Consider the following 12,261-nt stretch of genomic DNA (forward strand, 5'->3'; position numbering starts at 1 on the left):
ATAATATCGGCCAAACGCCACTTGTTGATAATCAATTTTTTGCCATTTGCTAAAAAAATTTAAAAGTTAGAATAATCCATTACTTCTTGAAAAAAAAAACAGCTCATATACATTTTTGCATAATTATCTATAGTATCCCTTGAACACAATCTTGTACCCTCTTAAATAATTTAAATTCTAGACTTGTTGGAGTCAAATTTATACAATATTAAAGTTTTTACCTAAAATACTTATCTCCCTAGTCACAAGTTACATACAATAGTTGTCAAATATTAAATGCTTACAATATATCATATGTTACATACATGTAACATATATATCTCACTAACACATGTTATATATGTAAAATATATTATATCTCGTCATATGTTTTATGTTATAAACTACTCCCTGTTATCACAAGTTACGTGTGCCATATTATAAATAAACAACAATAGATGTATTAGTAAAATCTCACATATAGCATAGTTATTGGCAGGATCTGAGAGGGTAGAATGTATGCAAATCTCACATATAACTCTTGTGACAACATATTATTTTATACACGTTTCTTCGCTTTTTTTATATTTGAAGTTGTTCACATACAAGGCACAATTTTGGTATAGAACATGCAAACTTTTCATTGATATCAACTGAACTAGATCCAAGACGAACTACAATATTTATTTGAAATTGAAACAACCATATATATATATATATTGAACATAAAATTTCATGAAAACAAAACCATTCAACAAAAATAAAAAGGATTTTTTATTTAGGCGTTCTGATGTCTACTCAATCTTCACGATCCGCTATGTCAGGAAGGATGTTCAAATGACACATTGTTGTCCGAACAAGCTCATCGATTTCTTGTTGTCTAGTAGGGTGTAAAAAGCTATTGGTGAGCGTGGTGAGCATATTAGAACTAGGGTTATGCACCTTCATAACAATAAAACCAGGATACTTTTTACGCAACGGGATATGATTTTGTTCGGTAATGAAGTGTGCAATACACTTGTGTATCACAGTCTCTGCATGAACTTCATCCATGTGTAAACTATAATATAATTCCCTTGTACCGAGTGATTCCATACTTTTACCATTTCCTGGTGTTACTTCCTCTGGCCGATAAAACCATTGCGCATTCAACATTATTTCTTTATTTTCCTTTGCCATGATATCCTGTACACACAAAAATCCGCTACCTAAGAACTCATATAAGCAACAAGTTTCTTGCTAAGCAATAGTATCATATAAATCAAAATATGCACCAACATGTGACAATCAAGACGTTAATGTAGCATACAATAAATACCTTTATTATAGCCACATACGGCTTCACCATTTGTCCTTGAGAATCAGGAGCTAAAAGAACAATATCTCCCTACATTTTGGAAAAAAAAGTATAGATAAATATTAGCACTAGTTTTTGTAATTGTATCTATTAATACATCAAAAACTTGGTAGTTGTGAAAATATAACCCACAAGCTCATTAGTGTCTCCATTGAATTCAAATTCTTTGTAACGATTCTTTAGGTTACTTCCCTCTCCAGAAATCTTAAGTACGCCTCCGGTTGGCTTTGCAGCATCCTGGACAGGTTGTGCTACATTATCGTTGGTGATGTCGGTTGAACACAACTTGTTGAACGTTGCCATTTGCTAAAAACTTTAGAAAGTTAGAATAAATCCACTATTTTTTGTAGACAAAAACTCACATACCTTTGATTAAAATTGTCTCTAATAGCTCTTGAACACACAACCTTTTGAACTTCTTATTATCTTTTATTTTCTTAACAAATTATATGTTTAAGACTGGTTTGAGTCGAATTTATATAGTATTAATGTTTTCACCTATGATATGCATCTCTTTGTAGTCACATGTTACATACAATAGTCATCATATGTTGTATGCAAATAGTATATCACATGTTTCATAAATGTAACATATATATTCTCACTATCACATGTTATAAATGGGGAAACATATTATCTCTCGTCACATGTTTTATTTTATAAAGTGTTATCTTTTATAACAAGTTGCATTTAACATATTATATATAACCGTATGCAACAATAACATACATACCCTATAAAATTTCACTCATAGCATAACTATAGGTAGGATCATCCTAGGAGGGTAGATTGTATGCAAACCATCCAACCATCCTAGAAGGATGGAAAGGTTGTTCTAGGTAAACCCAGACTCCAAAACCGTATCTAGGCCTAAAAACATATTAGAAAACAATGTGGATTTATATACATACATATGTATAAATGCATGTGTATGTCACATCATATATGTTTATCGTATTTCTATAGTCTTGTATATGTTGTATAACTTTATTTATTTTACTTTGGAACGATAAATTATACTACTCCTAACAACATAGTTTATTCTAAACTAACTTTATGTCCATGGATTGAATTTGAAACTTCCCCAATAAGAGGAGGCTTATGCCTCTAACATAACTTTATTAGATGTTGAAGAAGAAGACAAAGAGAAGGCAATTCCTTTAGCAATCACATGTTGCATCTTCTCCTTTCAAACAACCTTATCATTTGAAGGAGGGATAGAATTTGTTTCTTGGTTTTTAACTGTTTCTTTAATCTTCCCCTTGTATTCTTTAAGGATCCATCATGAACTTTGATATTTGAGTATTCTTTCTTTGACATGCTTTACGCGAGTATTAAGTGACATGCATTATCACTCTCTTAAATATTTACTAGATACATACCTATCTTATCTATGCATTATCACTCTCTTAAATATTTACTAGATACATACCTATCTTATCTGTAATTTTTCGGTTAAAACCCATATAAGTTTCAGATATCTAATCCACAAAAACTGTGGCTCTGACACCCAGCCTTAGGGACCAAGGAGAGTAATCGTAGTTGATACAGGTTTTATAAATACATCTGAGTTTATTTTGTTGTAGTGGAAGTTTGTTTGAATAAAATACTATTTTTATATATTAGGGACTTAAATACCCTTGTTACCAAAACATTGTTTTACATTTTTAACAAAATGAGGCAACGAATTCTTTTATCCTTCTAATGAGCAATCTACTTGATACTCTATCATCACTAATATTTGTTACTCATCACTTGAAATCATTTTGGAAAACTTACGTTAGTGAAAAGCCGGTTGATGTGTTGCAAAACACATAGCGTTTTATCATGTTTTTGTGTTGTTTTGTGCGTAAACCGTTAACGAATATAACTTGTTCTTGCATGAAATTAAATGTTTGTGTATGAGATAGGTCCCATGTTGAAGAGAGTGAAAAAACGAGTTTAATGAAGAAAGAATCAGCTCAAACGAGATTCGGATAAAGCAGGTATGCGCGTTTGAAGATAAACGAGTTAGAAAACGAATAAACGAGCACCCAGGACCTGGCTGCTCTACGCGACCATGTCAGGCATCCATGCCCGCACTATGAGACGTCCCACATGTACCAAAGGCTGCAAATAATGTTCAGGAATCAGCTACCCCGTCTATTTTGTCTTCTAGTGGGCCTGTGGGCTTGTTTTAATCTATTTTATATTAGGAAGGAGGTGTTTACACACACACACACACACACACACACACATATATAGGGATAATACCCTATGAACGAATTGAAGATAATATTTCCAGCCACCACACCTGCTCTAGAGGAGAAACCAAGGAGGACAAGCTTACGGTTCTATCTTTTATCCTTCGGTTGTCGGTTTTGACTATTTTAACGTTTGTGAGTTTGTTTTTGGTTTTTAATCATTCAAACCTTTTGTAATCAGATATATATAAACATGTTTATCATTTATATCTATTTTATCTACCGTTCATTGATTATGATTGGCTAAACCTCTTTGTTCTACCTAAGTTAGATGATTATTGTACGATTTTGATGAACTAAATGGATTGTTTGATCAATATGACTTGAATTACTATTGAAAGTTTGGTTTAATGATGAATTAGGTTGTGTTTAGTGGCTGTGATTTTATTGGTTTTATCTCATAATCTCGTGCTTCGGTTAATTGAATTGGTTTTGATTGATAGTTGCATGTTCAATTCTTTACTTTGTGTTTATAGTTTGTAGGGTTTTGTTGAGATTGTTAATTATTATAATTCAGCGGGTGAACACCTTCTTAGAGACCGAGAGGTGATAGGAAGTAAATTTGTCTCATAGCTTTTACTTGTTAGGATTAGGATTGCGCGAGAGCGGGTTCGGTTCTTGTCAGGTTTGGGTTTGTGAGCGATTAGTTGGTCTAGTTTAAGTTAAAACAACTTGTTCCTCTATCCTTGTTTGCGTAGTATTCGTTTCCATTAGGGTCGTGTGTCGGTGAGACCGAGAGGAGAGTCGACATTAGAACACCTTAGTATTCGTTTTCCGGTTTGTTCTTAAATCAATTAAGTGTAAGTTAGGGTTTGTTAGTGAGACCGAGAGGTGATCTAGCTTTCTTGAGCGAACCTTAGTTGTGTCATATTTAGATACCAATTTGATTACTCAATTCATTAGCTTGTTAGACTATCAATTTGATTCTTGCCTAGGTAGACGTTTTCTCCATTGTTTCTAAGTTAGGAAATTTTTGTTTGTCAGTTTCGTCAATCTAGTTAAGTAAGTTAAGTTAATTAATTTAGTAAGTAATCTAGGTCAAGTAGTTTAATTTATTAAAAATTAATTAAAAATATTATTCTTAGGAAGGTCTCGTCTAGGGTTTAGTGATCATAGGCGTTCTCACGTGTCCTTGTGTTCGATACTCGGACTTCTTAGTTCTATATTACATACGATCGGTACACTTGCCGGTTGTGTGTGGTTTTATTAGGAAAATCTGTTTTAAAAATTTAAAGCTTAGTTGTGAGTTCCGTAGAAAGAAACACCCTTTAGACACACATCACCGGTGAATAACATTAACAGACATAAAATACTTTATCATGGCATGAATCTAAAGTTGTTTAATAGTAACTTCTAGTGTCATCTATGCATTCATCAGGACTGTTTGACCATAGAGTACAACCACAATAGACACTAGCATTTCCGTTCAGTTTTAATAACTAAACACATACTAGCCACGTTTTGTCCGTTCATGCGTAGCATGTGTATAACCTGGATCCAACTCTAGGTGTACTTATGGTCTGAATGCCATTATCGATAGATTACTTTTACGCATTAAATGCTTTGAAAACGCTTCAAGCCTTATGTTTGATTTTTGAATCATGTTTGAAAAGAGTTACGTATTCACCTGAAAGTAGTTTTCTTTGAATTCAATTTTCATGGAAAGGAATATGTTTCTTTGACTTATAATCAATCATAGGCTTATGTTAGATCTATCGATGTAATTTAGATATACCATACCTCTCGGGTCTAGTTTGAAGGTCAAACCTTGTTAGAATGTTTCTCTCTTTTATTAGGTATCTATCTACATATGCTTTTGTGGTTTCGAGAGCACAATCATGGAATTTGCAGGACCGCATTATTCGGGGCTGTGATATTGATGGGTTGGACGCTGATTATGGGTGTGCGATGGATCGTTTACGTACTTCACTCCCCGATTTTGATATTTGCGGTTCTCTAATAAAGACACCCCCCCTAACGCCCAACATGCTATGGAGAGTGCCTTATTTAGTGGAATCGTCTAGAATTTAGAAGTGAAGTTTGATCTATCCCCTCGCCAAAAGACGGTATTTGCATATCTTCGGGCTCCTCGGGCTCAGGATTTTCTAACGACCATTGTCATTGAAGGATTGGGCCAACATATGTCGGGGTTGGAGTCCCGGGCTATCCTTAATTACTGGCTAATGATCCATATGTTCCCGACTAATGAGCCTTGCCTAGTTTTTTGCAAGGTCATTTTGGATTCTTTTGGAGATCATGCAGTGCACATCAAATAATTCATGGTTTTAAATACATACATGATTTGGTTAGAGATGTTATGTGTGATGTTCTTAAACGGGCAAGGATTTCTGCTAAAAAGGAGGCACGTGTTAACTTTCTTACGTGTCCACTTGAAGGGAGGTCCACTTTACGGCCAACTGATATTCTTGTGTTTGGGTGGGCAGGAAAAACACGCTCGTGTGGACCTTACAGGAGTGTATCCTCTTATTGGGCTCATGGGCCATGGGTTTGTTGTGGGTCAAGCTGCGTTGAAGGCTGAATCGAGCAAAGTTGTTAAACACGAGAAAACTTGTTTAGAAAATCAACATGTGTTTCTCCATTTGCTTTTGATACATTTGGTTTTATGGTGCCGTAAAATGTGAATTTTATTAGCATGGTTCAACATGTCTTGCATGGTATATGTTCGGCTCCTAAGTCCAAAGCTTCGTTTTTAGTAGGATTGGCTTTGCTATTCATAAAGGGGTGGCGGCGCAACTTGTTTCCCGTTTGCCTGACAAGTTATTGTAATCGTTTTGAGTTTAATGAGATATGAAGTATACCTTTTGGGTTAAAAAAATTAGGTTTAAAAATCTTTATGAATCATTTATTTCTCTTGCTGTTAAGACTTTTCACAACAGCTAGACTATCACAACAGGTAGGAGTTTCGCTTGATTGTCACGTTGGGTATCATGACTATGGCATACTTATCGAGGTTCGAGAATCATGTCACGGCTTGTCAGGAAGTCTGGAATGCCGGGGTGTCCAGAATGGAAATCCAAGCACTTCAAGTGAGTTTGGTGTTTCGAATGACCAGCCTGAGCTCCCCTTTAATAGTTGATCTCACCCACCTCTAACAGACCTTCAGGAATACGATGGCGGTGTCCGTGGGGTGCATTTGTCATGAATCATCTGGCATGTGTCCCATTCCTTTGTCATAACGTATAACTCTTCAGCCACCCTTGAACTGTTTGATGTTTGTTTGGCATGCAAGAATTGACTTCCACAACAAGATCTTGTATGATCAACTTTTAGGTCAAAGGAAAGCCACATTCCAAAAGGTTATGCAAACCGAGGTCGAGTTTAATCATGATGTTAGACCTATGTTTATAAATTTGGAATGTATATATAGTAGCTTTTTGTATAACAAAATTTGTTTTTGATACAGGGGTCAAGTTATTCTACAAAGGGTAACAAAAATGAGAAGTGTGAGAATTCATAAATAATTAACACGTGTCAAATGGGGACCAAAAGAAAAATGTATAGAGGTAATTGTACACATTTTCTCTCTTCAATTGCAAGGCACATGTTAATACATCCATCATTTTAGAACGCTTATAACTTTTTCGTATGATATTAATTTAAAAAAAAAATTCACCATAATAACAAGCGTTTTTTTATCTTTAATATGAGTATGATTTTTGTTATATAAAATTTAAAACAAAAATCACGTCATTGTGTCTTTTCGCACACCATTGTGTCTTTTCGCTTATCATTGTGTCTTTTTTCGTCATTGTGTTTTTTCGCACACCATTGTGTCTTTTCGCACACCATTGTGTCTTTTCGCTTATCATTGCGTCTTTTTTCGCACACCATTGTGTCTTTTCGCACACCATTGTGTCTTTTCGCACACAATGGTATCTTTTCGCTTATCATTGTGTCTTTTTTCACGATTGTGTCTTTTTTCGTCATTGTGTCTTTTCGCACACCATTGTGTCTTTTCGCTTATCATCGTGTCTTTTTTCGTCATTTTGTCTTTTCCACCACCATTGTGTCTTTTCGCTTATCATTGTGTCTTTTCGCACACCATTGTGTCTTTTCGCTTATCATTGTGTGTTTTTTCGCCATTGTGTCTTTTTTCGTCATTGTGTCTTTTCGTTTATCATCGTGTCTTTTTTCGTCATTGTGTCTTTTCGCTTATCATTGTGTCTTTTTCATCATTGTGTCTTTTCGCACACCATTGTGTCTTTAACTTGAAACGTAAAACACAATGGTGAATACGTATAACACAATGACCTAAAACGTAAGAAACAATGATGAATACGTATAACACAATGACCTAAAATGTAAGACACAATGGTGAATATATATAATACAATGACTTGAAACGTAAAACACAATGGAAACAACATATTACACAATGACTTGAACGTAATATACAATAAACGCAATACTATTTTTCTCAAATTAAATGAATTTGTCATATTTCAATCCGAATAAAAGACAATGAACGTATTACACAATGACTAAAGACGAATAAAACGACACAATGGCGTAATCTTTGTTTTAATTTTTGTCTTTAATATGAGCACCAATTGAAAAATATAATGATCAAAATCTATAATACAATTCATATGAAAACTCAACTAAAAGACACAATGAATAACAAAAAAACACAATTAAAAAAACCCATTAATCTTTTTTTTATTTTTATATAACAATATGATACTCATATTAAGGATAAAAAAACCCTTATTATTATGGTGATTTTTTTATAAAAATAATGTCGTATGAAAAAATTATGCACATTTTAAAATGATGGGGGAATTGACATGTGCCTTGCATGTGGAGAGAGAAAGTCAACAAATGTGGATTATTACCTTCTTGCCCTTTCCATCACTTTTTATTTATTAAATTAATCCCAGCTATTCAAATCTAAGATCAATGGATTGAATTCTTTCTCACCCTTCTCATTTTTGTTGTCCTTTGTATTTTGACTTTACCCTTGATACAGTTGATATGGTGTTTGACTGGTTCATAAGGAAAAGAAAATTTTCTCTTCTTATCTTTTCTTTTGGTATCTCCTCTTTTGCTTCAACTTATTTTCCTTCCTAATCTTTCCAATTTGGAAAGATACAAATTCTTTTATTTTACTCATAATTTTCTCTTCTCTCCCCTCATTTTCTTTCTTTAAATGAAACTCGAGAACACCTCTTTTAAATTTTCCTTCCTTTTCCTTTCTTAAATGAAACTCGGAACACAACATATTTTTTCCATCCCTCCTTTTCCTTCTCTTTTCTTAGTTAAATGAAACTCGGGAACACAGGTTTAACAAGCATATCAATTTTTCCAATAGGTTATTTGTAGTGGCTCCTGATATTAAAGAAATACAAAATACTTATCGTAGCAAATCATCGTTTCAGTAACTAATTTTAGGGGAAAAACGACCAAAATTATTATTAAAAAATATTTCTCAATAGACTTGTACCTTGATGAAGCTATAACTTATAAATGATAATCCCCACCTTGATATTCAATAAACTTAACATCGAAACGTCAAAAAAAAATTGTACTTCACATTAGTATGTTCAAACTTTTTAAAACATAAAGATATAAGAAAAAAACGAAAAAAAGTTTGTGAAATATATAGCTAAATATAAGGGAGCGGAAGATGAATTCTTGTTAAATTTATAAAAGTTAAGTAAGTTTAATGGGTAAAAGATTTATACTTTTAATAAAAAAAACTATCATTGTTTGTTCATGTGTTGTTTCCAATTTAATCCTCTTAAATTATTTAATTATTAATTCAATTTTAAATATGGTAATTAATTAATAGCTTTTATATGTCCGTCATTAAATTGTATCTTTTTAAATTCATTTCTTAATAATTAGTAATGTAAATTTTGTTATATATATATTTTAAAAAAGTAAAATAATTGGGGACACATGTCACTTGAACATTCATGCTTAACCAAAATTTCTCGCTCAAACTATTTTACTATTTTTAATAAAAACGTATTTATGTCAGTGTAATTAAAACATATAAATCCATCATTCAATCAAATTAATGATTTTAATTATTGAGATAAAAAATTTACGGGTGTTTATGTCAGTATAATAACAATATTTATATCTTTAATGAATTCATAATTTTTTTTTATTAAATCAATTTTTAAACACTTTTTAATGTATGAGATTTATGCGATAAAAATTAATGAACTATGTTTATAGGTCTAAGAGGATAAAAACAAAAAAAAATTATGAATAAATAGAATTTTTTATCACGTGTTCATTCAACCTCCATGGATCTATGGACTTCTCATCCATCTTTTTCAAATCTGTAATACAACAGTGTGTTTTAGAAATGCTAATTTTATATATATGATGTTCTCTTTTTATGTCATTTATAATGAAATATCTTATAATCTTTTGTTATAATTCGTTATCACATTAAAAATATAATTACAACTAATAAAATCATTATGTGCATTTTTTTTCATGATTATGAAGAAATAATGTGAGAATGCACCACATATTCATATGAATATTCCATTAAAATATATAATTTGAACTTATTAAACTATTTAATTTGATAAAATATAAGTTTTTTTATTTTAATCATTTAATTTCTCTAGTTTAATTGTATTTTTTTATCTTCCCATGCATCACATGGATTCTAAGGCTAGTAAGTGTAATAATTATAAATGAATCAATACATTATTTCCTAAACTAAATAATTTATGTTATTTATGTTAAACAGATTTTATTTAAAAATCATGCAACTATTTATTATATATTATAATTACAAACTTTGGTGCCGCTAAGTGCCGATTGGGCCATTTGGTGGCACCATATTGGTCTTTGAATTTTGTTTTTTTTTTGTTTTAGTTTTGGTACCGTGACAAACATAAAGGAAATCAAACAAATTCGCGTAGACTCACTGCATTTTGTTTTAATTTCGGTGCCATAACCAATGTGACAAAAATAAGCCGAATTTGCATAGACTCACTGCCTTTACTTTCGGGATCGGCAATGCCCGGATCTTCCCAACGCCTGAGTGTTACCAATTGATACCACTCAATTGATCCACCTCAAAATTTTATATGTTTTTGTTTTATTTTTTGTTTTTAGTTCCGGTATCATAACACACTTAACTTAAACCGACCATGGCACCGTATTGGTATTTGAATTTTTTTTTAGTTTCGGTACCGTGACAAACATAAAGGAAATCAAACAAATTCGCGTTAGCTCACTGCATTTTCTTTTAATTCCGGTACCGTAACCAATGTGACGAAAATCAGCCGAATTTGCATAGACTCACCGCCTAAACTTCCGGGATCGACAATGCTCAGATCTTCCCAACGCTCGAGTGTTACCAACTGATACCACTCAATTGATCCACCTCAAAATTTTATATGTTTTTGTTTTATTTTTGGTTTTTAGTTCCGGTATCATAACACACTTAACTTAAACCGACCAAATTTTGTGTCGACTTACCAGCTCAAAGCCCGGGACTGACAACTCTTGGGGTTTATCATCACCCGATTTTTACCAACTTGCGCGGCGCAACGCGCCGGGTATAACACTAGTTTTGCTACATTTAATATTGTACACTCAATAATTATCACATTGCATTAACTTAAAAAAAAACTTTCCAGAATTTAAACATGATATTGTTATGATCCGCTCTTTTATTTACCACCCATCAACCAATTATTTACATAAAATTATTTAAACTCCGGGCATGTAGGTACATCACTTAACAACGTTACTATATGTAAACAACAAACATACCAGTAAAAATCTACTAATAACAAAGCTATTAACAAGGTCTTGGAAGGGTGGTGTTGAGTCAAGATTTGACACAAAACTGATTAGATGAAAGATTGGAATCTTCTCAACCTCCTCAGAATTCGCTAAGTATGGATCCGGGTACACCTCAGACCTCCGAGCATGCTTTTACTTAGCCGGGTACAATATTTTGTCTATCGGGCAGAATTATCTTCGCTAAGTCTCATTTAGTGAATATCCAAGCAGGGTTTGCAAACTAGTGCATTACCGGGTATGGTTCACTAGTATATGCAAGTCCGGGCAAGGATCACTTTATCAAGCAGGATTGTTCTTCTTAGCCAAGTAAAGTTCACTTCCGAGTAAGCTTTAGGCTAACCAAGCTCATGAAGCCAAGAAATTGGAAGACCGGGCAAGGTATTCATTAATAAGTATGGTCCAGGTAGGCTTGATGATCTAATGATATATGTCAAGTATCATCGGGCAAGGTTCAACTTAAGCAAGGAACAGTGCAACCGAGCACACTTTGCTACTAAGTTATTTTCTAACAAAGGGTTGAAGGGACCATTGAAGAACAAGGTTGCTCGTAAGGGTTTGTCGGGCAAAGTCTGGCAAAGTCAAGAAGATTGAAGTCTACCCGGTGAGTATTTTACTTGGTAAAATACTCTTCAAGTAAAATCTACCTGGAAACTGATCCCGAGCACACTTCTATGTTACCAAGTTATGAAGGATGGCCGAGCATACTCGGAAAGACAAGATTGATGCAAAGCCTACCCGGAAGACTTGTTTTACACTTAGAATATTTCTAAATATGTATTATCGGATATGGTTTCTAGAAGGAATGACAGCTGTCCACAGGTGTCTGGCCTATAAATAGAATAATTTAGGGCACACCTGGGGACACACACACAACAAGGC

The 12,261-nt window shown here is 33.3% G+C and overlaps 1 pseudogene; it reads right to left on the minus strand.

The window, feature by feature from the left end:
• Positions 1–777: 777 nt before the first annotated feature.
• LOC143582627 (ASI1-immunoprecipitated protein 3 pseudogene) lies at positions 778–1,639 on the minus strand (annotated as a pseudogene).
• Between the last annotated feature and the right edge of the window lie 10,622 nt (positions 1,640–12,261).

This window comes from Bidens hawaiensis, unplaced genomic scaffold (assembly GCF_021521415.1).
Source record: "Bidens hawaiensis isolate Kalapana, Puna unplaced genomic scaffold, B.hawaiensis_p1.1 tig00031816_1, whole genome shotgun sequence".
In the NCBI taxonomy this organism is placed as follows: domain Eukaryota; kingdom Viridiplantae; phylum Streptophyta; class Magnoliopsida; order Asterales; family Asteraceae; genus Bidens; species Bidens hawaiensis.